Here is a 20,823-nt window from a genome sequence, read left to right on the forward strand (position 1 = left end):
CTGGTGCATGCCTTTCAGTCAAAGTCTGGGATATCCTGTAACCTTTTTAACAGCCTTCGGTGACTGCATGGTTCCGAACAGCCTCAATGTCACACAGCCACAGCAGCTCCAGTAGCCCTGACCGAGGCCCAGTCCTGGGCACTCTAATGGCCTTCCAATAGTGCATGAAGGGACGGTTTTTTTTTTCATTCTTTCTAAATGCCTTCAATGATTGCACACAATTAGAAAGATGTGAAAAATAATTAATAATTAAAGCTCCAATAACATATTAATTAAAAAGACAAATTTATTTAAAATACAATTAACTGGCATAAATAAATTAAAATATCAAATTGATTAAAATTAAACCATTTACATCTTTAGTGAAGCATGGTAAGCCTATTAAAATGAATTCAGTGGTAGGAGATGTATGCCAGAGTTAATGTCAAGTTGAAGGACTGGGTAGGAAATACAACCAGCTCTCAGCTCACCATTAGGGAATCTGAAATCCAGAGCACTGTGTGCTTACTGTGTATACTCTGGAACAAGGGCATGGCAGCCCATAATATGTGAATGTGCAAACTGAAGGAAGCCAATGTCTCAGGCAGCTAAGGAATATTTAAAGTGAAGGTTGATAGCTTCTTGATTAGTAAAGGCATCACAGGTTTCAGGGAGAAGGCAGGAGGATAGGGGTAAAAGGAAAACGAAATCAACTCAATAGCAGAGTAGTTTGGATGGCCAGAATGATCTAATTCTGCTCCTATGTCTTATGGATCTGCCAACTAGCCTAGTGCCTCCTGTCATTCATAATAAGTAATTCTATCAAATTTGCATAAAATGTTCTTTTGGTTATTGGAGAAAATCTTATTAAAAATATTTGGAGGTAAATTGTATAACATATTGGAAATCAAATCCAACAACAGATTGTTAGGTTAAATACCCATTGTAAATTATCCCTAATTTGCAAGCGTGTAGAAGAACGTGGGTGGAGTTGATGAAAGAATAACGAGAAGGGAATAATGAAAGTTTAGGGTAAGTGGTGGTTGATGGCCAGCACAGACTGGTGGTGTTTCCATGTCTCTCGATGGCACCAATCAGTCGACGTTTTATTAGGTACTGAAGTAGGACCCAATGTGGTCTTCTGCTGCTGTAGCCCATCCACTTCAAGGTTCGACGGGTTGTGTCTTCAGAGGTACTCTACTGCATACCACTGTTGTAAGGCGTGGCTATTTAAATTACTGTCACCTTAACGTCAGCTTGAACCAGTCTGGATATTACCCTCAAACCTATCTCATTAACAAGGCATTTTTTCCCCACAGAACTACCACTCACTGGATGTCTTTTTTTGATTTTCACACCATTCTCTGTAAACCCTTAAGATGGTTGTGCATGAAAATCCCAGGAGAGCAGCAGTTTCTGAAATACTCAAACCACCCCATCTGGCACCAACAACTATTCCACTGTCAAGGTCATTACAACATATTTCTTCCCCATCCTGATGTTTGATCTCAACAACAACTGAAAATTTTGACCACGCCTGAATGTTTTTATGCATCAAGCTGCTTACTCATGGTTGGATGAATAGATATTTGCATTAGAACATAGAACATAGAAAATCTGCAGTACATTACAAGCCCTTCAGCCCACAACATTGTGCTGACCATGTAACCTACTCTAGAAGTTACCTAGAATTTCCTTAACGCATAGCCCTCTATTTTTCTAAGCTCCATGTACCTATCTAAGAGTCTCTTAAAAGATCCTATTGTATCTGCTCTATAACGAGCAGATGTACTGGTGTACCTAATAAAGTGGCTACTGAGTGTATATTCTTTTCCTGTTGGCTAATAAGGCTTGCATGGTTGGGTAAATTGGAAGAAATTTATTTTGGTTTTTCTCTGCCCATTTTCCCAGTAATTTTCATAACAGCCACCATGGAATCACTGAGCTCCTTAAGGTTCTTGGAACAATGTGCTACTTTAATGGTGTTATCTCCTTAGCTGTTTGTCTATAATGTTAATGTGTGTCTCTACATAATCCACCAGGGTGAGGCACATGATGCTCTGGTGCTCAACCATTTAGATATAAGTGACATACCAAGTCCAATGAGGATAGGGCAAGATGACTCGAAGGTGGCAAAGGTTAACCGCTATTGGTGTGGCTGTTGGTAACATATAGTAGATCAATGCCCTGCGCAGGCCGAAACAATTCCACTGACATCCAGACCTCTTGAATTGTTGACAGATCAGTTGGGTTTCTGTAATCACATCTACGTTGCCTGGACCGATCTGGAAATGTCACCTGAGACTGCACTATCATTGTCTCGTGTGTGCTCCACAACTTGGGCCTCCAGAAGACCCAAGAGCTGAGCTAGCAGAAAGCCTGCATGCAGTGCTGATCATGAGAGGCACATCTCTGCAACTTTCCACCTCAGTATCACAACTATGGTTGAGAAAGGATGACCGCAGTGTCAGTGGGACAGTGGAAGCAGCTGGGTGTAACTGAGAGCAATGAACAAGCCTTATAGACACAAAAACACACACTTAGTTGCTAGGGCTTTATCTGATGTAGTTCTAATATGTTCCTGTCTCTGGATTAATTCTCTGGTAGACATACTGTGTTCACATTTATTGTAAAGTTGAATTTTTATGTGATGAAAGAGTCAATAAAGTTTGTTTCAATGTGCCGGTTGTCTCTATGGTTATTTCAGTCAGCCCTTGCCCTTCATCTATATTCCTAGTGAGCTTGGTGTTCAATGGATCTTGGACCCCTGTCCCACCGCTCTCACCCACAGGGAATTCTCCTTTTACCTATGGTGATATAGGCAATGGAGAATTCAAAGTTGAACAGATGCTTTTATTATTATTCCCTTTCACACTGATTGCACATGATAATAGCATATCCATTCCATCATTGGGCACTGCAGAAAGGACTGTCAGCTCTAGGCAGATGAAAGGGCTGTTGCTTCCAGGTGTTTGCACTGCAGGGCTCAATTCAAGCCAGTGCGTTTTTGTGTCAGCTACGGCTGAAGTGGTTACCAGACCCTCACTATGTTCTGTGATCAAATCAGTCTGCTGACTTTGTTACATGACTAAGAACTGTCCCAGCCCAGAACTTGAGATCAAAATGAAGCCTTTGACCCTGAAAGAAGTCCTCACCTGTGTGTGCTTTGATCTTATACGCTGTACCACCATTCAACGCAGGCATCCAGACCTCAGCATCCTCAAAACTCCATGGGCATGTCCAGGCAACCCTGATCAGTGGTATGGATTTTCAAATAGCAGAAGACAGAATGTGGAGAGGATAAACTGCGACACCCACTATTCACTGCCTGCCAACATCAAAGTGCTTCAACAAAAGCATTATGACTGTGTTAACAACCCAGACTCAAAGCCATCCCCATTGGCAATGTACGATCTTCCTTGTAGACCCTACAAATGACCAGAAGCAGACTATTCAGCCCATCAAGTCTGCTTTTCCATTTGATCTGATCTGATTGTCATTTCAACTCCTCATTCCCATCTATCTTTTATCCCCTAGCACATCAATACTCCTATCTCTACCTGAAATAAATATTCAAAGTCTCTATTTCCACTGTCTTTTGAGGAACAGAGCCCCAAAGATTCACAAGGCCCTGAAAGGAAAACAAACCTCTCATCTCTCTTAAATGGATGATCGCTTATTTTTAATCAGAAACACCCGGCTTTACGTTCTCCCACAAGGAAATATCCTCTTTACATGCACCCTGGCAACAGTACAGTTTCATCAAAATCTTAAAATTAATAACTGAAAAGAACAATGTGATCTCTGCAATTAGTTTTAGAAACACTGAATACAGGTCATTGACTTGTTGCTGGTGCCGGGGGAATATATAAAACCTGTCAAAAAAAATTAGTAGAATTGTTGCATGATGAACACAAATGGTTGTGCTTACATGCCTTAACCTAACAAGCAATTAAAATTGTTAGAAATGAAGTGCACAGTGACTTATTCTTAAAAATGCATAACAACTGTTAATAATTGCCTGGCAAAAAATTGATTAAAAAATGAAGCACCATTGAACTTTAAAACAAGTATCTTACCAATGGAATGCAAGGCTGCAGAAAGTCTTTGAAAAGCATCCAGAATGGGCCTTCTAACCGTGCCACTGTTGACAGGCACACCACACTTACAGATTTCCACAAATGCTGGTAAGTGGTACAGATACAAAGCAGTCAAGTGACAGCTGGCAGAGGTTCGTTCCAAATCCTTTCAATACATTTCACCCATTACAAATTCTTACACCTTGTTAATGCCGCTGATAATTAACACTTCCCTCTTTCCCAGTATTCAGTTCCCATAAGATACACCAAGGGTCAAAATAGCTCTTTTACTCTGTGGGCCGAAGGGCCTGTACTGTGCTGTACTGTTCTATGTTCTATGTACTGCTTACTTACTCAGCTCTGGCCAAGACATCCTCGTAACAGGTGCAATTAGTGTGTTTGTCTTTAAGAAGTGTAGCCTGTGACCAGCAGCTTTCTACATGTTGCTACAAATGCTGTGCTGTCTGGGCCTGCAAACTAGTCAGAATCTGCAGAGTAAACCACTATAACAAAGCTGTTTTGCTCAGCAAAGTTGTTTTATAAATGACATAGTTTGTAATTTGCCAGGAAAATGGTGAAGAGTAAGAAACAGAGACTAGTGTCAGATGTAAAACTGTGAATTTTAGACTTGGGCCACAGAACGCAGGGTGTGATCCTCCCAGTTGAAATCATAGATGGGCTCTGTGCTTTGTAGTGGAGCTTTAATGGGCTTAGAACGTGGAACATAAAACACCATAGCACAAGAACAGCTCACAATGTTGTGCCTAACAAAACTAATCCCTTCTCCCAATGTCCATATCCTTCCACTTTCCACACATTCCCGTGCCTACCTCAGAGCCTCTTGACCACCTGTCGTACTTGCCTACACCACCACCCCAGGTAGCACTTTCCAGACACTCACCATTCTCTGCATAAAAGTTTTGCCTCACACAGCTCCTTTCAGTTTACTTCCCCCTCACCTTAAATGAATGCCCTCTAGTATTTCAGCCCCTGGAGAAAGATACCAGCTGTCCACTCTATTCGTGCCTTTCATAATCGTATAAACCTCCTTCATACCTCTCCCCAACCTCTGCCATTACAGAGCTAAATAGCCAAGTTTGTTCAACCTCTCCTTATAGCACGTGCCTTTTAAAACAGGCAACATCTTGGTAAACCTCTTCTGCACCCTCTCCAAAGCCTTGACATCCTTCATATAATGTGGTGACCAGAATGGAATATAATACTCCAAATGTGGCCTAAGTAAAATTTTATACTGCTGCAAAATAACTACACAACTCTTCAGCTCAATGCCTAGGCCAATAATGGCAAGCATGAGCAACACCTTCCTTACCAATCTTTCGAACCGTGCAGCCACTTTCAGAGAGCTATGGACTTGGACCCCAAGATCCTGCTGTGCATTAGCACGCTGGGGGGTCTTTGCATTTAGAATATACTGTGCCTTCACATGATTATCTCACTCCGAGAGGGGATGGTAAGCAGCCAAAGGTTCTGGTTCCTAGCGATATCAATTAATCACAATCAGAATCAGGTTTGATATCACCTGCGTACGTCATGAAATCTGTTATTCTGCAACAGTAGTACTTTGCAATACATAATATATACAATGAGAAATATATATCGTATATAAAATTAAATTAAATGAGTAGTGCTAAAAGAGAGTGAAATAAAAGTGAGGTAGTGTGAATGGTTTCATTGTCTATTCAGAAATCTGATTGTGGAGAGGAAGAAAATGTTCCTAAATCGTTGAGTGTGTGTCTGCAGCCTCCTGTACCTCCGCCTTGATGGAAGCAATGAGAAGAGTGCATGTCCTGGGTGACGAGGGTCCTTAATGATGGATGCTGGCTTTTTGTGGCATCGTATTTTGCAGATGTCCTCGATGCTGGGGAGGTTAGTTCCCGTGATGGAGCTGGCTGAGTTTACAATTTCCTGCAGCTTTTTCCAATCCTGTGCAGTGGTCCTTCCGTACCAGGCAGTGATGCAACCAGTTAGAATGCTCTCCACAGTACATTTGTAGAAATTTGCAAGTCTTTGGTGACATACCAAGTCTCCTCAAACTCAAAATGAAATATAGCCACTGTTGTGTCTGTTTTATAATTGCATCAACCAAAGGACAGATGTTGACACCCAGGAACTTAAAATTATTCACTCTTTTCCCCGAATGATCCCTTGATAAGGACTAGTGTATGTTCCCTCAAATTTCCCTTCCAGAAGTCCAAAATCAATTCAATGGACATATGCAGGAGTAGGGATTGGGCCCTGCAAAATGATTTGAGGGAGCTCGGGTTAGCGTTGGGGTTAAAAGGCAGGAAAGCAGGACTTCCAGGGTTGTAATCTTAGGATTACTACCGATGCCACATGCTTGTGAGATGAGAAATAGATACATAGTGCAGTTCAATGCACGGCTAAGGAGCTGGTGCAGGAAGGAAGGCTTCAGATTTAAGGATCACTGGGCTTTCTTTCAGGATAGGTGGGGCCCGTATGATCAAAATATTTTGTGTCTGAGCTGGAGGGCAACCAATATCCTTGCCAGAAGCTTTGCTAGTGCTACTCAGCAGGTGGAGGGAACAATGGCATGAGGGCAACACGTGGTAGCGTTGAAGGCAAGAAAGATGGGATAACAAGTATGCTGAAAGGAAGGTCAGAAGGGTTAGGTCAATAAACATGGTGGACTAAAATGAGTTTATTTTAACAATAAGTAAAGGAGGTGAACTTATTGACTGGATCAGTATATGGAATTAAGATGCCATTGCCATTACAGACACTTGGATATATGTGGGACAAGACTGGATGGTCAATGTTCCTGGGCTTCACATGATGGAAAGGGGGACAAAAAGGAGATGGAGAATCCACACTACTGATGAGAGAGATTGTCACAGCTATACTCAGCTTTATGTTCATAAACCCCATCCTTCAGAAGCCTCTTCAGTAACTTCCCAACCACTCACGTAAGACTCGTCAGTCTTTTCCTTCCAGAATTATCCCTATTTCCCTTCTTGAATAAAGGAAAATTAGTTACCCACCTGTCCTCTGGTTCCTCACCTATGGGCAGAGGTCACAAAGATCTTGCTCAAGGCTCTTACCTCTCTCAGCAACTTGGGATATACCACCAGCATGTGTTGTGAAATTTGTCAATTTAGCTGCAGCAGTACAATGCAATACATGATAATATAGAAAGAAAAAAATATACGTAAATCAATTACAGTAAGTATATATATATAAAAAAGATTAAAAATAGTGCAAAAATAGAAGTAATATACATTAAAAAAGTGAGGTGGTGTTCACAGGTTCAATGTACAAGAGTGAGCTTAGGAGGGTTAATGGCGCCTAACGGCAACTCCTTTGCTTGCATTTTTGGAAACAGCTCTTCTCATTTTTCCCTTTCAGGATTCTTTTGAAGACCCTGACCTGGAGCTACACGCTGACTTTGGTTCTTTGCAGGAATGGGATCCACTCTCGGGGTTACATGACCAGCCGTTATTCGACATGCCAAGGATGTGACATAAGAGATTAGCTCGCCTTCGGAGTTCCGGTATTTCCTGGCCCTGGAGATAGGCAGACCAAAGGTCGGTGGCCCGGCAGGAAATCGGTGTGTCATGGGAGACGAAGATCCATGGCTACGTGCCCAGAAACCCGAGATATTTAGGCACAGAACTCGGAAAAAGCGACGCAATGGACTTTTAACATCGTAAACCAGCGAGTTGTTTGTTATGTCTCCCCCTCGCTGTGAAATGGATACATCTCTTTCTCACTTATTAGCGAGAGAGAGAGAGAGAGAGAGAGGGCCTGTGGTATGTCGAATACTGGGTGAACGAGTAGTCTTTGGGGTACTGCAAGTCTGTGTCTTTGCTGTTGCTTTGCTGCATGCTTAAGTGCTCAGTGGTGGGTGCCGATGCTTTTCTTTGCTGATGGGGGAGGGGGGATTGTTGCTTGCTGCTGCTTAAGCGTGGGAGGAGGGTGACTGTGGGGTTCTAACATTTAACTGTCATTCGTTCTTTGGGGGCATTCCTCTGTTTTTGTGGATGGTTGAGAAGAAAAAGCATTTCAGGATGTATATTGTATACATTTTCCTGACATCAAATGTACCTTGAAACCTTTGAAATGTCCATTTAGGAATCTGATGGCAGAGGGGAAGAAGCTGTTCCTGAAATGCTGAGTGTGTGCCTTCAGAACTCTGTACCTCCTACTTGATGGCAATAATGAGAAGGGGGCAGTCCTGGATGATGGGGACCCTTAATGATGGACGTCTGCTTTCTGAGGCACCACTCCTTGAAGGTATCTTGGATACTACAGAGGCTAGTACCTAAAATGGAGCTGACTGATTTTACAACTTTCTGTAGCTTCTTTCTCTCCTGTTCAGTAGCATCCCCCTCCCCCCTGCCCCACCCATACCAGACAGTGATGCATCCAGTCAGAATGCTCTTCACGGTACATCATTAGAAGTTTTCGAGTGTTTTAGGTGACAAACCAAATCTCTTCAAACTCCTAATGAAATATAGCCACTGTTTTGCCTTCTTTATAGCTGCATCAATCTGTTGGGACCAGGTTAGATCCTCAGAGATATTGACACCCTGAGGATTGAAACTACTCACTCTCTCCACTTCTGATCCCTCTATGAGGATTGGTATGTGTTCCTCGTCTTACCCTTCCTGAAGTCCACAATCAGCTCTTTCGTCTTACTGACGTTGAGTGCAAGGTTGTTGCTGTGACACCACTCAACCAGCCAGTGTATCTCACCTTGTACGCCCTCTCTTCTCTATCTGAAATTCTACCATCAATGGTTGTATCATCAGCAAATTTATAGCTGGCATTTGAGCTATATCTAGCCATGACAGACATGGGTATAGGGAGACTAGAGCAGAGGGCTAAGCAAACATCACTGAGGTCCAGTTAGGAAGTCAAGGATCCAGTTTCAGAGGGAGGTACAGAGGCCCAGGTGCTGTAGCTTATTGATCAGGACTGTGAGAATGATGGTGTTAAACACTGAGTTGTAGCCAACAATCAGCATCCTGACATTGGTGTCTGTATTGTCCAGGTGGTCCAAAGAAGAGCCATTGAGATCCCAACCAGCCCTGGGCACTTGTGCTCTTTAGTGAGATCCAACACTAGCTCCTTCTTTTTCTCAAAATGCTTTAGCATGTCTGTACACTCCGCACTGATCTCCTTATCTCCATTTCCTTTCCCTTGGTAAATACTGATGCAAAGTACTCATTCAGAATCTCTTCAACATCCTCTGCCTCAAAGCTCATTTCCCTCCATTATCCCTGAGTGGTGCTGTCCTCTCTCTAGTTATCACCCTGATCTTAATATATGTACAGAATGCCTTGGGATTCTCTTTAACCCTACTTTCCAAGGACTTTTCATGGACCCTCCCAGCTTTCCTAATTCACTTCTTGAGTTTTTTTTCCCTATTTTCATTATAATTCTCAATGTTTCCTTTTGATTTTAGCTTCCTAAACTTTACATATGCTTCCTTTTACTTCTTGACGAAATGCACCACCTCTCTCAGCATTCAAGGTTCCTTACTTTGCTAACCTTGTCCTCCTTTCTCACCGAAACATATAATTTCTGTACTCTGTGAAGTTACTCCTTAAACACTTCCACATGTCAGATGTGGACCTGTCCCAGAATAAGCTGTTCCCATTTACTCTCTCTAATTCCTGACAAATAGTCTTGCAAATTACCCTGCTCCAATTTAATACTCTTCAGAAAGGTCCTTGCTCATCCTATCTATAGCAATGTTAAAACATAGGGAGTTGTGGTCATTTTCCATAACTATTGTTCCACTGAAAGGACAGTCACTTGGTTAAGCTCATTTCCAGTCTGTCCTCTCCTCTTGTTGACCTATCTACAAACCCTCCTGGATGCACCTAATAAATTCTGCCCTGTCTAAACCTCTTGCATTAAAGAGGAGCCAGTCTACACTAGGGAAGATGAAGTCATCCATTGCAGTAATCCTGTTGTTTTCACTGAAGGGTATTGCAATAGTGACAGATGACACATAGGTTCATAATAGAAACTGTTCCACATAATTCACAAACATTGTCATTGTGTTCACGTTATGAGCTGTGTCTGACATAGTAACATTCGGGTACAGACTTTTGCACTGTCTGAGTCTGAGCTCCCCAAGCTGTTCCTCTCCTTGCCCAAATGGATGATGCCAGACCTTCAGAACTAAAGGACCACATGCTGTCTCTCCTGGGCAGTCATCGTCCTTGCATTATTTTTAAAGGTCTCTTTATGCAAGAAATGCCTGATCAAGTTCACACAGTCCTCACTAACACACCTGTGAGGGACTATAGGGAAGTTGTTTAAATGGCAGTAGTCTACACCCAGCCAGGCAGAGATGCATCGTTCCTCCTCCTTTCCCTGTCCCAATAAGCCTTGTCAGCAGAGCCTCCAGCAGACTCACGCTCACACTCCGAACCAGACAACAGCAGGTCTATGCTTTACCACGCACTCTTTGGCATGAACGCTGAGAGGTGCCAACCACTATGCAGCTTTGACAGTGCCAGCGTGTTGGGACATCAGAGGTCTGTGAACAGCATGGATTCCAGCTTACAGGATCGTCCACTGCTCATTACAGACACCCTTTCAGGGCGACGCTTCCTGTCTGACAAGGACTGTCAAGTGAGTGTCCTACTAGCATCATCTATTGATTATGAGGCAGAGAACGATGAAACTTCACTACAGGCCACCTGCAGCAGCAAGTTCTAGACTTATGGGACACAATGAATGATGCTCTCCTTCAGTGAACAATGCTACACATAGGACTTTGTCTTGTCTAACATTGCTCAACATCTGCTTGGTGCAGGTTTCCTGTGTGCCAAAGGACTATTAGTAGATCTTAAGAACTCCCGACTTGTGGAAGCAAAGGACTTTTGGTTGTTACCCTGTTCTCCCGGTAAGTTCCCCACAACGACTCTTTCCAGCACATGGACCATCATATGTGAATTCATTTGCCTGCTGAGCGAATTCCCAAACCTCACCAAGCCCACATTGTCCACTACAATCACAAAACACAGGGCTGATCACATTTCCACAATTGGCTCACTGGTCCTCGCCCATGCTCGGAGACTGGACTCGGAAAAGCAGGGCAGAATTTGCTAACAGGTAAATGCTTGGCATTGTACGCAGGTCAAGTAACCCTTGGACCTCTCCACATGGTCCCTAGGCCCAATGATATTTGCTGTCCATGCGGTGATTACTGCCGCCTTAACAAGGCCACCACCCCTAATTGCATCCACAACTACCAAGAAATTTGTGCCTATGAACGGTCCGGCAAAATCCTCATGAATCCTCTGCCAGGGCAATGCCGGCCATTCCCAGGGATGGAGAGGTGCTGCTGTTGGTATCTTTTGGACATGTTGGCATCTTGAACAGTGCATGGCGAACTGCTGGTCACTCCCAGGCCACCAGACAAAGCCTTGATCCAGCACTTTCATCTTGACCGCACCTAGATGCACCTAGTTCCTTTAGCTGTCAGCTTGGATTGTACAACTCTCAGTCGCCACTTAAGGCAATCTCCATCAAGGGCAAGTTCATCCCAGTACTGGTAAAAGTGGGGGAATGCAAATGCTATGGGGAGTTCACTTGCATCACTCATAATTCGTGACATGAATACATCTATACCATTAGGTGAGGTGTCACAAGCAAGCTTCACTGGATGATGTGGGGCAGACTGTGTGAATACGGTGTCTGACGTCACCATTTCCTTTATCTTTTGAAAAGCTACCTCGCACTACTTTGTCCACTGCCACTTCTTCCTGCTCTGTAGTCATGAGTTCAAGGGATAGAGCACAGTTTTAAGGTGCTTGGAAGTAGGTACAGAGGAGATGTCGGGGTAAGTTTTTTTACGCAGAGAGTGGTGAGTGAGTGGAATAGGCTGCCAGCAACAGTGGTGGAGGCAGATACGATAGGGTCTTTTAAGAGACTCCTGGATAGGTATATGGAGCTTAGAAAAATAGATGGCTATGGATAACCATAGGTGATTTTCAAATTAAGTACATGTTCGGCACAGCATTGTGGGCCAAAGGGCTTGTATTGTGCTGTAGTTTTTCTATGTTTCTATATTTCTATATTCAAGACTTTTTGACATGTTTAGCTGGAAAGATAATTTTTTCTGAAGTGGACTTAGTCAGAGGCTACCATAGGTGCCTGTGTGTGCTGAGGACATTACCAATACCGCTGTTATAACCCCGCTTGGTCTATTTGAATTTCTGCACATGCTGTTAGGGCTGACAGTGCAGCAAAGACTTTCCAAAGACTAATGGACTCTGTGTAATAAGACTTGGGTTTTCTTTTTATTTACCTGGATGACATACTTGTCGTCAACACATCCAAAATCGAACACTTATCACATCTCCACACACTTTTCAAACACTTAAGCTGATATCAGCTGGTTATTAACCGAGCTAAATGGCAGTTTGGGTTGCCTACTATTGCCTTTCTTGGCCACCGCATCTCCACAGTCGGTGTGACACCCCTGCTGTGAACAGTTGCCGCTATTATGGACTTTCCACTGCCCCACACTACCAGTTTTTAAATCTGGTGAAATTCTATCACTGTTTCATTCTGCAAGCAGCTGAGTGCCTGCTCCCTGTATAGTGCCCCTAATCACATGCTTGAGTGGTTGACAGACATGACCAGAGCATTTGAGGACACCAAATGAGCTCTTTTGAATGCGACCCTACTGACTCCCGAGTGCACCTGTAACCTTCAGGACTGACACCTCAACTCTGCTGTGGGTGTTCTGCACGAACAGTTGTTTGGAGGCACGTGGTATCCGTTCGCTTTCTTCAGCTGGCAGCCCCGCCCTCCAGAGAGGAAGTACAGCACGTTTGACCGCGAGCTTCTCAGTCTCTATCTGGCCGTCCGACACCTTCATTTTCTAATGGAGGGTCGGCATTTCAAAGCGTTCATTGTCCACAAGCCCCTCATATACACGCGATGGCCAGAGCATCAGACCCTAGTTCTGCCTGGCAGGAACGACACCTGGCCTACATTTCAGAATTCACCACTGACGTACAGCGCGTCAAAAGGAAAATAATGCTGTGGCTGATTGCCTCTCATGGCCCACTGTCAATGCCATACACATCGGGGTTGACTATGCTGGCATGGCAGCCAACCGATCGACCAACCCAGAGGTTCAGGCTTACAGGACTGCAGTTACAGACCAGCGGTTGGCTGGCATCAGGTTCAGAGACGCAGGTGTTCCTCTCCTGTGCGATGTCCCAGCTGGTTACCCTTGCCTCATAGAGCCTGCAAATTGTACTGCTTTTAACTCCACTCACGGCCTCTCACATCTGGGCAGGAAGGCTACACAGAAACCAGTTGCTTTAAAGTTTGTGTGGCATGGCCTTAGAAGGATATGTGAGACTGGAGCGAGTGCAGCCTGTGTAGTGTCAGCAGGTGAAAATTAACCATCATGCTCGGGCACAATCAGCAACTTGAGCGATGCTTTAACCTTGTTGGTCCTCTCCCCAACCCTCACCTCCCACCCCTTGGTTTCATGCATCTCCTTACCATGGTGGACCGTACCACCAGATGGTCAGAGGTCGTCGCTCTGGTGTTGACATTGGCTGCGGAAATGGCTTAGGTATTCATTAACACCCGGACTGCATGATTCGGCACCCCATCTGATATTTCTTCCAGCCGCTGTCCCCAATTCATGTCAGACCTCTGGGCCACAGTGGCCCAGAACCTTGGGGCATTAAATTGCATCACACCATGGTGTATCACCCGCAGTCTAATGGCCAGTGTGAGTGGCTTCACCGTTCCTTAAGGGCTGTTCTGAGGGCCCCTTGACGGAGAAGTGTTGATATGACCCTCTCCCATAGGTCCCTCTAGACCTCAGAGCAGCTTCAAAAGAGGACCGACAGACCTTTGCAGCTGACTTGGCATACAGGCAGCCACTTCGGGTGCTGGGTGATTTTATTCCTGATGCCACGACCGTCTGGTCAACATCTCAGCAGCCTTCCGCCCTCCTCAGTAAACTCAATTCTTTTACACTTATTTATAGCCATCATGACGTACTCCACTCTTGGGTTCCAGTTGACATATGTTGTACCTTGTTTGTTTTTCTCTGCCATAATGCACATCAACACCCCCTAAAGTCTCCTTACGATGGCCCATTCTGCAATTTAGAATGAGGCGAGAAGACTTTTATTGTAGCTGGGAAGGGTAAACCTGAATGTATTTTTGTAGATTGCCTTAAACCGGCCCGCCGAGACCTGGATGGTTCCACGACCATTTCCCCCGTAACACAATATGATCATCTGTATGTCAGCACATCCCTGGACGAGCCAGAGGCACCTGCTGTTACTCCAACCAGGGCACATAGGATCCAAGTCGGGCTGCTCGTACGAGCTCCAAACAGACTCACAATGCCGGTTTGGTGAATTCTTGGGGAGGAGGGCTGTGTAGGGTAATGTAATGGGTGACAGATATTGTTCATAATAGAAACTGTTTTACACAATTAACAAATACTATCATTGAGCTGTTGTGTTTACTTTAAGAGACAGTGATGTCATGATGTCGGTGTAAAGCGACTGCTTTTGGTTTGCTCATAATGGAAATAAAGGGCTATGCTTTTGTTATGTACGTGAACCGATTCTTGCATGTTTTATGCACAAAATCCTACATTACACCTTCTGCTTATCTGCCTTCATATCTGTTCCCCAATGTCCCAGTATCCTGGGGGGTCTGCGGTATAATCCCATCACCTTCCTTATTTTTGATTTTTACCCGTATAGACTCGGTGCATCAGCACTCCATTATATCTCCTCTGAGTTCAGCTGTGATCATTGTCCCACCCTTTACCTTCCTCCCTCTCCATCCATTCTAAAGCATCAAAATCGTGGAACATTAAGCTTTTATTCCTGTCCTCTCTCAACTAATCTTCTGCAATGGGCTTCCTGCAAATTTTCTGCTTCTAATCTGTTTTTTCAGAGACATTCACCAAAAAAATTCAGTTGAATACCAATGTTTTCTTTTAGTACCACGTATCTGTAAGTCATCTCTTTTTGGAATGGAATACATTTGCAGCCATTTCAGAAATTCTGGACTTCTTCCATCAGACAGTGATTCCCTGAGACCATAAAGAAGAGCAAATTTAGACCATTCAGCCGATCAGCTACTCTGTCATTCCATCAAGGCTGATTTGTCATCCCTCTCTGGTCCATTCCCCTGCCCTCTCCCAGTAACCTTTGACAATCTGACTAATCAAGAACCTATCAACTTCTGCTTTAAGTATACCCAAAGGTTTAGCCTTCACAGCCATCCGTGGCAATTAATTACTGTATACAGTTTACCCTCTGGCTAAAAAATTCCTCATCTCTGTTCTAAATGGATGTCCCTCTATTCTGAGGCTGTGCCTTCTGGGCCTAAACTCCCCCACTGTAGGAAATGTCCTCTCCACACCTACTCTGTCTAGGCCATTCAATATTCCACAGGTCTTAATGAAATGCCCCCCTCCCCATTCTTCTAAACTCCAGCAAGTACAGGTCCAGAACCAAACACTCCTCAAATGTTAACCCTTTCATTACTAGAATCATTCTCATAAACCTCCTCTGGATCCTCTCTCCAGTACACCCTTTCTTAGATATGGGCTCGAATACTGCTCACAATACTCCACGTAGTCTTATCAATGCCTTATAAAGTATTACCATCCTTGCTTTTATATTTTTGTCTCTTGAAATGATTGCTAACGTTGCATTTGCCTTCCTTACCACTGACTCAACCTGCAAGTTAACCTTTAGAGAACCCTGTAGGAGGACTCCAAAGTCTCATTGCACCTCTAATGTTTTTATTTTCTCTCTGTTTTGAAAAATTTCTATACCTTTATTCCTTCTACCAAAGTGCATGATCATACACTTCCCTACACTATATTCCATCTGCCACTTCTTTGCCCATTTTCTCAACCTTCTGCAGACTTCCTACTTCCTCAGCACTACCTGGCCCTCCACCTACTGTTGTGTTGTCCACAAATTTGGGCACAAGTCCTTCATGATTCAACTGTTTCCATTAAAACAAATAATATCTGAACCACTGAACTTCAAAGCAAGAAACTTATCTAAAATGCAGGCACTGGTGAGAGAAAATCTTACACCGAGAACAGATAACCAAGAACAGATTAAAGTTAACATATTATTGCATCTCATTGGGCACACAGGGTGAGATTTGCACTATACCAGGAAGCTCTCATATGCATTACAAGTACACTGCAATCTGCTGACAAACGAAACAGTTGATTGTTCTTTACATACCACCAGCAGCAGAGGAAATCTGTTGGCATTTACTTCATAGAAATGAAATTGTTAGGAGGTAAGTATAGGCTCACAGAATTAGAGAACATGCTTGCTAGAAACCCGAGTGCTTGTGGATTTTAGAAGTCCAGCCTGAACACACTGCTAGTACAGGAGTTGACTCTAGAAAAGTACATTCATACTTGTAAACTGTGGAGCCATGCGAAGCCAGGCCAGGGACATTGGAGAGATGTCACAAAGACGATTGTGCAGTGAGGAGCAAGACACAAGTCAGAACAAGTATAGGCAAGCTGGCATTCAGCATCACCCCAGAGAAACATGAACGAACTGGGCAGGGACCTTGGTTGATAGCTTTTATATGCAACATCAAAAAGCAACAAGGTTTCACTCCCAGAAGAGCTCAATTCCTTTTATGCTCGTTTTGACCAACAAAACATGGAGGTACCTTCATGAGCCCCTCCCCAGCCCTCAATACCCTGTGATCTCAATCTCTTAAGCCAATGTGAGAAGGTGAATCCACAGAAAGCATCTGGCCCAGATGGTATTGCTGGCCAAGTCCTGAAGACTTGTGCTAATCAACTGGCTGGAGTGTTTGTAGACTCTTCAACCTATTGCTCTGGACATCTCAGGTATCCACGAGGAAATCTGCAGATGCTGGAAATTCAAGCAACACACACAAAAAATGCTGGTGAATACAGCAGGCCAGGCAGCATCTATAGGAAGAGGTACAGTCGACGTTTCTGTCCGAGAAACTTCGTCAGGACTAACTGAAAGAAGAGATAGTAAGAGATCTCTAACTATCTCTTCTTTCAGTTAGTCCTGACGAAGGGTCTCAGCCTGAAACATCAACTGTACCTCTTCCTATAGATGCTGCCTGGCTTGCTGCATTCACGAACATTATCTGAGGTATCCATCTGCTTCAAGCAGGCTTCAATTATATCAGTGCACAAGAAGAACATGGTATCCTACCTCAATGACTATCATCCAGTAGCACTTAAGTTCTCTGTGATGAAGTGCTTCAAAAGGTTGGTCATGAAGTCTGCTGAGGAGAGATCTGGATTGGCTCCAGTTTGCTTACTGTCACAACAGGTCAACGGTAGATGCTATCTAATTGGACTTTCACTCAGCTATGGAAGACCTGGGCAATGAAGATGCATACATCAGGATGCTCTTCATTAGCTACAATATTCAACACTATCTTCCCATTGAAACTCATCACTAAGCTCCGACCTTGATACTCCCTGTGCAACTGGATCCCCGATTTCCTCACTAAACAGACCCAAGTCAGTATTGATAGGCAACAACAATTCGTCTACAACCACCCTCAGCACAGGTGCACCACAGGGCTGTGTGCTTGGCCTCCTGCTTTACTATGATTGTGTGGCTACTTGGCACTCCAATGCTGACAACAACACTATGGTTGGCCAAGTTAATGGCAGTGATGAATCGGCACAGAAGAGGGAGATTGAAAACCTGATTGAGTGGTGACACAACATCAACCTTCACTCAACGTCAGCAAAACTAAAGAGGCGATTATCCACTACAATAGGAAGAAACCAGAGGTCTATGAACCACTGCTCACCAGAGAGAGGGTCAGTAGCTTTAAATTCCTTGGTGTACCCATGACAAACAATCTGTCCGAGTACCAGCACACAAGTGCCATCACAAAAGAGGTATGACTTCTCCTCTACTTTCTTAGATATTTGCACAGATTCAGTATGTCACCAAAAATTTTGTCAAACTTCTGAAGAAGGAATGTATCCTAACTGGTTGTATCGTGGCCTTGTATGGAAACACCAATGCCCAGGAATGGAAAAGACTACAGAAAGTTGTGATACCACCCAGTCCATCACGGGGTAAAACCCTCCCTTCCATTGAACACATTTACATGCAAATTTGCACAGGAAAGCAGCATCCATCATCAAAGAACCCCACCACCACTACCACCATCATGGCCATGCTCTCTTCTCACTAATACCATCAGGCAGGAGGTACAGAAGCCTTAAGCCCCACACCACAAGGTTCAGTAAACATCAATAACCTACAACCATCTGGCTCCTGAAGCAACGTGCCCACAACCTATGGGCTCATTTTCAAGGACTCTTCATCTCATGTTCTCGATAGTTATCACTTATTTATTTGTTATTATTATTACTTTCTTTTTGTCCTTGCACATTTTCTTGTCTTTGAACACCCAGGTTGGTGCAGTCTTTCATTGATTTTTCTTATGGGTATTATTCTATAGATTTACTGAGTATGCCCACAAGACAATGAATCTCAGGATTGTATATGGTGACATACTTGTACTTTGATAATAAATTTACTTTGAACTTTGATAACTGCACTCTCCATAACTCTGAACTGATTATACAATCTACAGACTCACTTTCAAGGACTCTTAATAACTCATTTTCTCAGTATTATTTCTTTTTTGCACAATTTACCTACACTTGCACATTGGTTGTTTGACAATTTTTATTTATGTATAGTTTTCAAAAATTCTTTTGTATTTATTTTCCTGCAAATGTCTGCAAGAAAAGGAATCTCAAGCTGGTATCTGCTAACATTTGTGCCACAAGTTCACTGACTTTGTTACGAATACTACAGGCATTCAGATAAAGTGCCCTCACATTCACTGAGCCTTTAAAATCTAGTAACCTTTGTCTCTTATGCACTTGGCTAAGATTACTAGATGTTAAAGGCACAATGAGTGTGAGGACACTTCATCTGAATGCCCATAGTATTCATAACAAAGTCAGTGAACATGTGGCATAAATCAGCATAAAGAGGTATGATTTAGTGGCCTTTACAGAAACATGGTTGCAGGGTGGAGAGGACTGAGTATTAAATATCCAAGGATATCAGGTAATACGGAAAGATAGGCAGGAATGTAAGGGAGGTGGGGTAACGCTCTTAATTAAGGATGAGATCAGGGTAGTAGTGAGAGACGATATACAAGGGGTGATTGATAAGTTCATGGCCTAATGTAGAAGGAGTCAGTTTTAGAAAACCTAGCACATTTATTTTTCAACATAGTACCCTCCTACATTTACACACTTAGTCCAGCAGTCCTGGAACATATGGATCTTGGACCTCCAGAAAGTGTCCGCAGCAGGGGCGATTGATAAGTTCGTGGCTTGAGGCAGAGGGAGATGAGTTATACAGCTCTCGTTACATGCACATCCAGTTCAACTCTGAGTGATTATGCAGAAAGTTTGAAGTTAATAACTCATCAGTTAATAATGAATCAGGGGTGATTGATAAGTTCGTGGCCTAAGATAGAAGGAGATGAGTTATTAACTTCAAACTTTCTGCATAATCATTCAAAGAGTTGAACTGCATGTGCATATAACAAGAGCTGTTTAACTCATCTCCTTCTACCTTAGGCCACGAACTTATCAATCACCCCTGCTGTGGACACTTTCTGGAGGTCCAAGGTCAGTATGCTCCACGACCGCTGGACTAAGTGTGTAAATGTAGGAGGGGACTATGTTGATAAATAAATGTGCGAGCGTTTCTAAAATTGACTCCTTCTACCTTAGGCCACGAACATATCAATCACCTCTCATAAGGTCCAAGGAGCAGAATGTTGAATCCATCTGGGTAGAGATTAGGAATAGTAAAGGGGAAAAATCACTGATGGGAGATGTCTACGGGCCACCGAATAGTCTCTCTCTCTGGCTATCCATTCCATAGGATGATGATGGTTCCTTTCAGTCAGTTAGTGGGGTTTGATAGGATACTCCACTCCTCAGAAAGGAACAGCATGTGCGTGAGTGGACTTTCGGTGAGTAGGGGGTTGCACAGGTCCAGACCCACCCTCTCAACATCCCCTCCTGGATCCAGAGGCATGGTGGGGTCTGGGACGGCTGGGGGAAGTTCTGTTGCAGTGAATGGCCAGACCAAGCTTCAATGCAAGGGATGCCCTTTCTGCGCTTTAAGGCACGTGTTTGCTAGATGGCCGTTGACCCTACGAGAGGGTTCATCCGCCCTTTGACAGGTCTTGTTTTTCATCCTGCAAGGTGTCCACCCACCCTCCTGACCAGGCAAGTCTGGTGGGGGAGCCGGTTTAGTCACCGACCACCCGACCATGTGATAGGTAGTACTGGGTTACATGGTACCAGTAGCACTCAGACCAGTGACCTGACCTCAATAGTAACCAAATAGTAACATTACAGTGGTATAGGCAATAAACTGAGAAATATCCGAGGCATGTCAGAATGGAACAGTAGTTATCGTGGGGACTTTAACTTGCAGTTAGATTGGGTGAATCAAGCTGGTCGAGGCAGTCTTGAGGAGGACTTCATCTGTGATGGCTTTCTTGAACAGCATGTTACTGAACCCACAAGGGAACATGCTATCTTGGATCTGGTCCTGTGCAATGGGACAGGTAAAATTAGCAACATTTTTGTTAGGCATCCTCTTGGAAAGAATGATCACAGTATGATTGAGTTTCTCATATAAATGGAGGGTGCAATAGTTTGATCTAAAACCAGTGGATT

The sequence above is a fragment of the Mobula hypostoma genome, chromosome 7 (assembly GCF_963921235.1).
Source record: "Mobula hypostoma chromosome 7, sMobHyp1.1, whole genome shotgun sequence".
Taxonomy (NCBI): Eukaryota; Metazoa; Chordata; class Chondrichthyes; order Myliobatiformes; family Myliobatidae; genus Mobula; species Mobula hypostoma.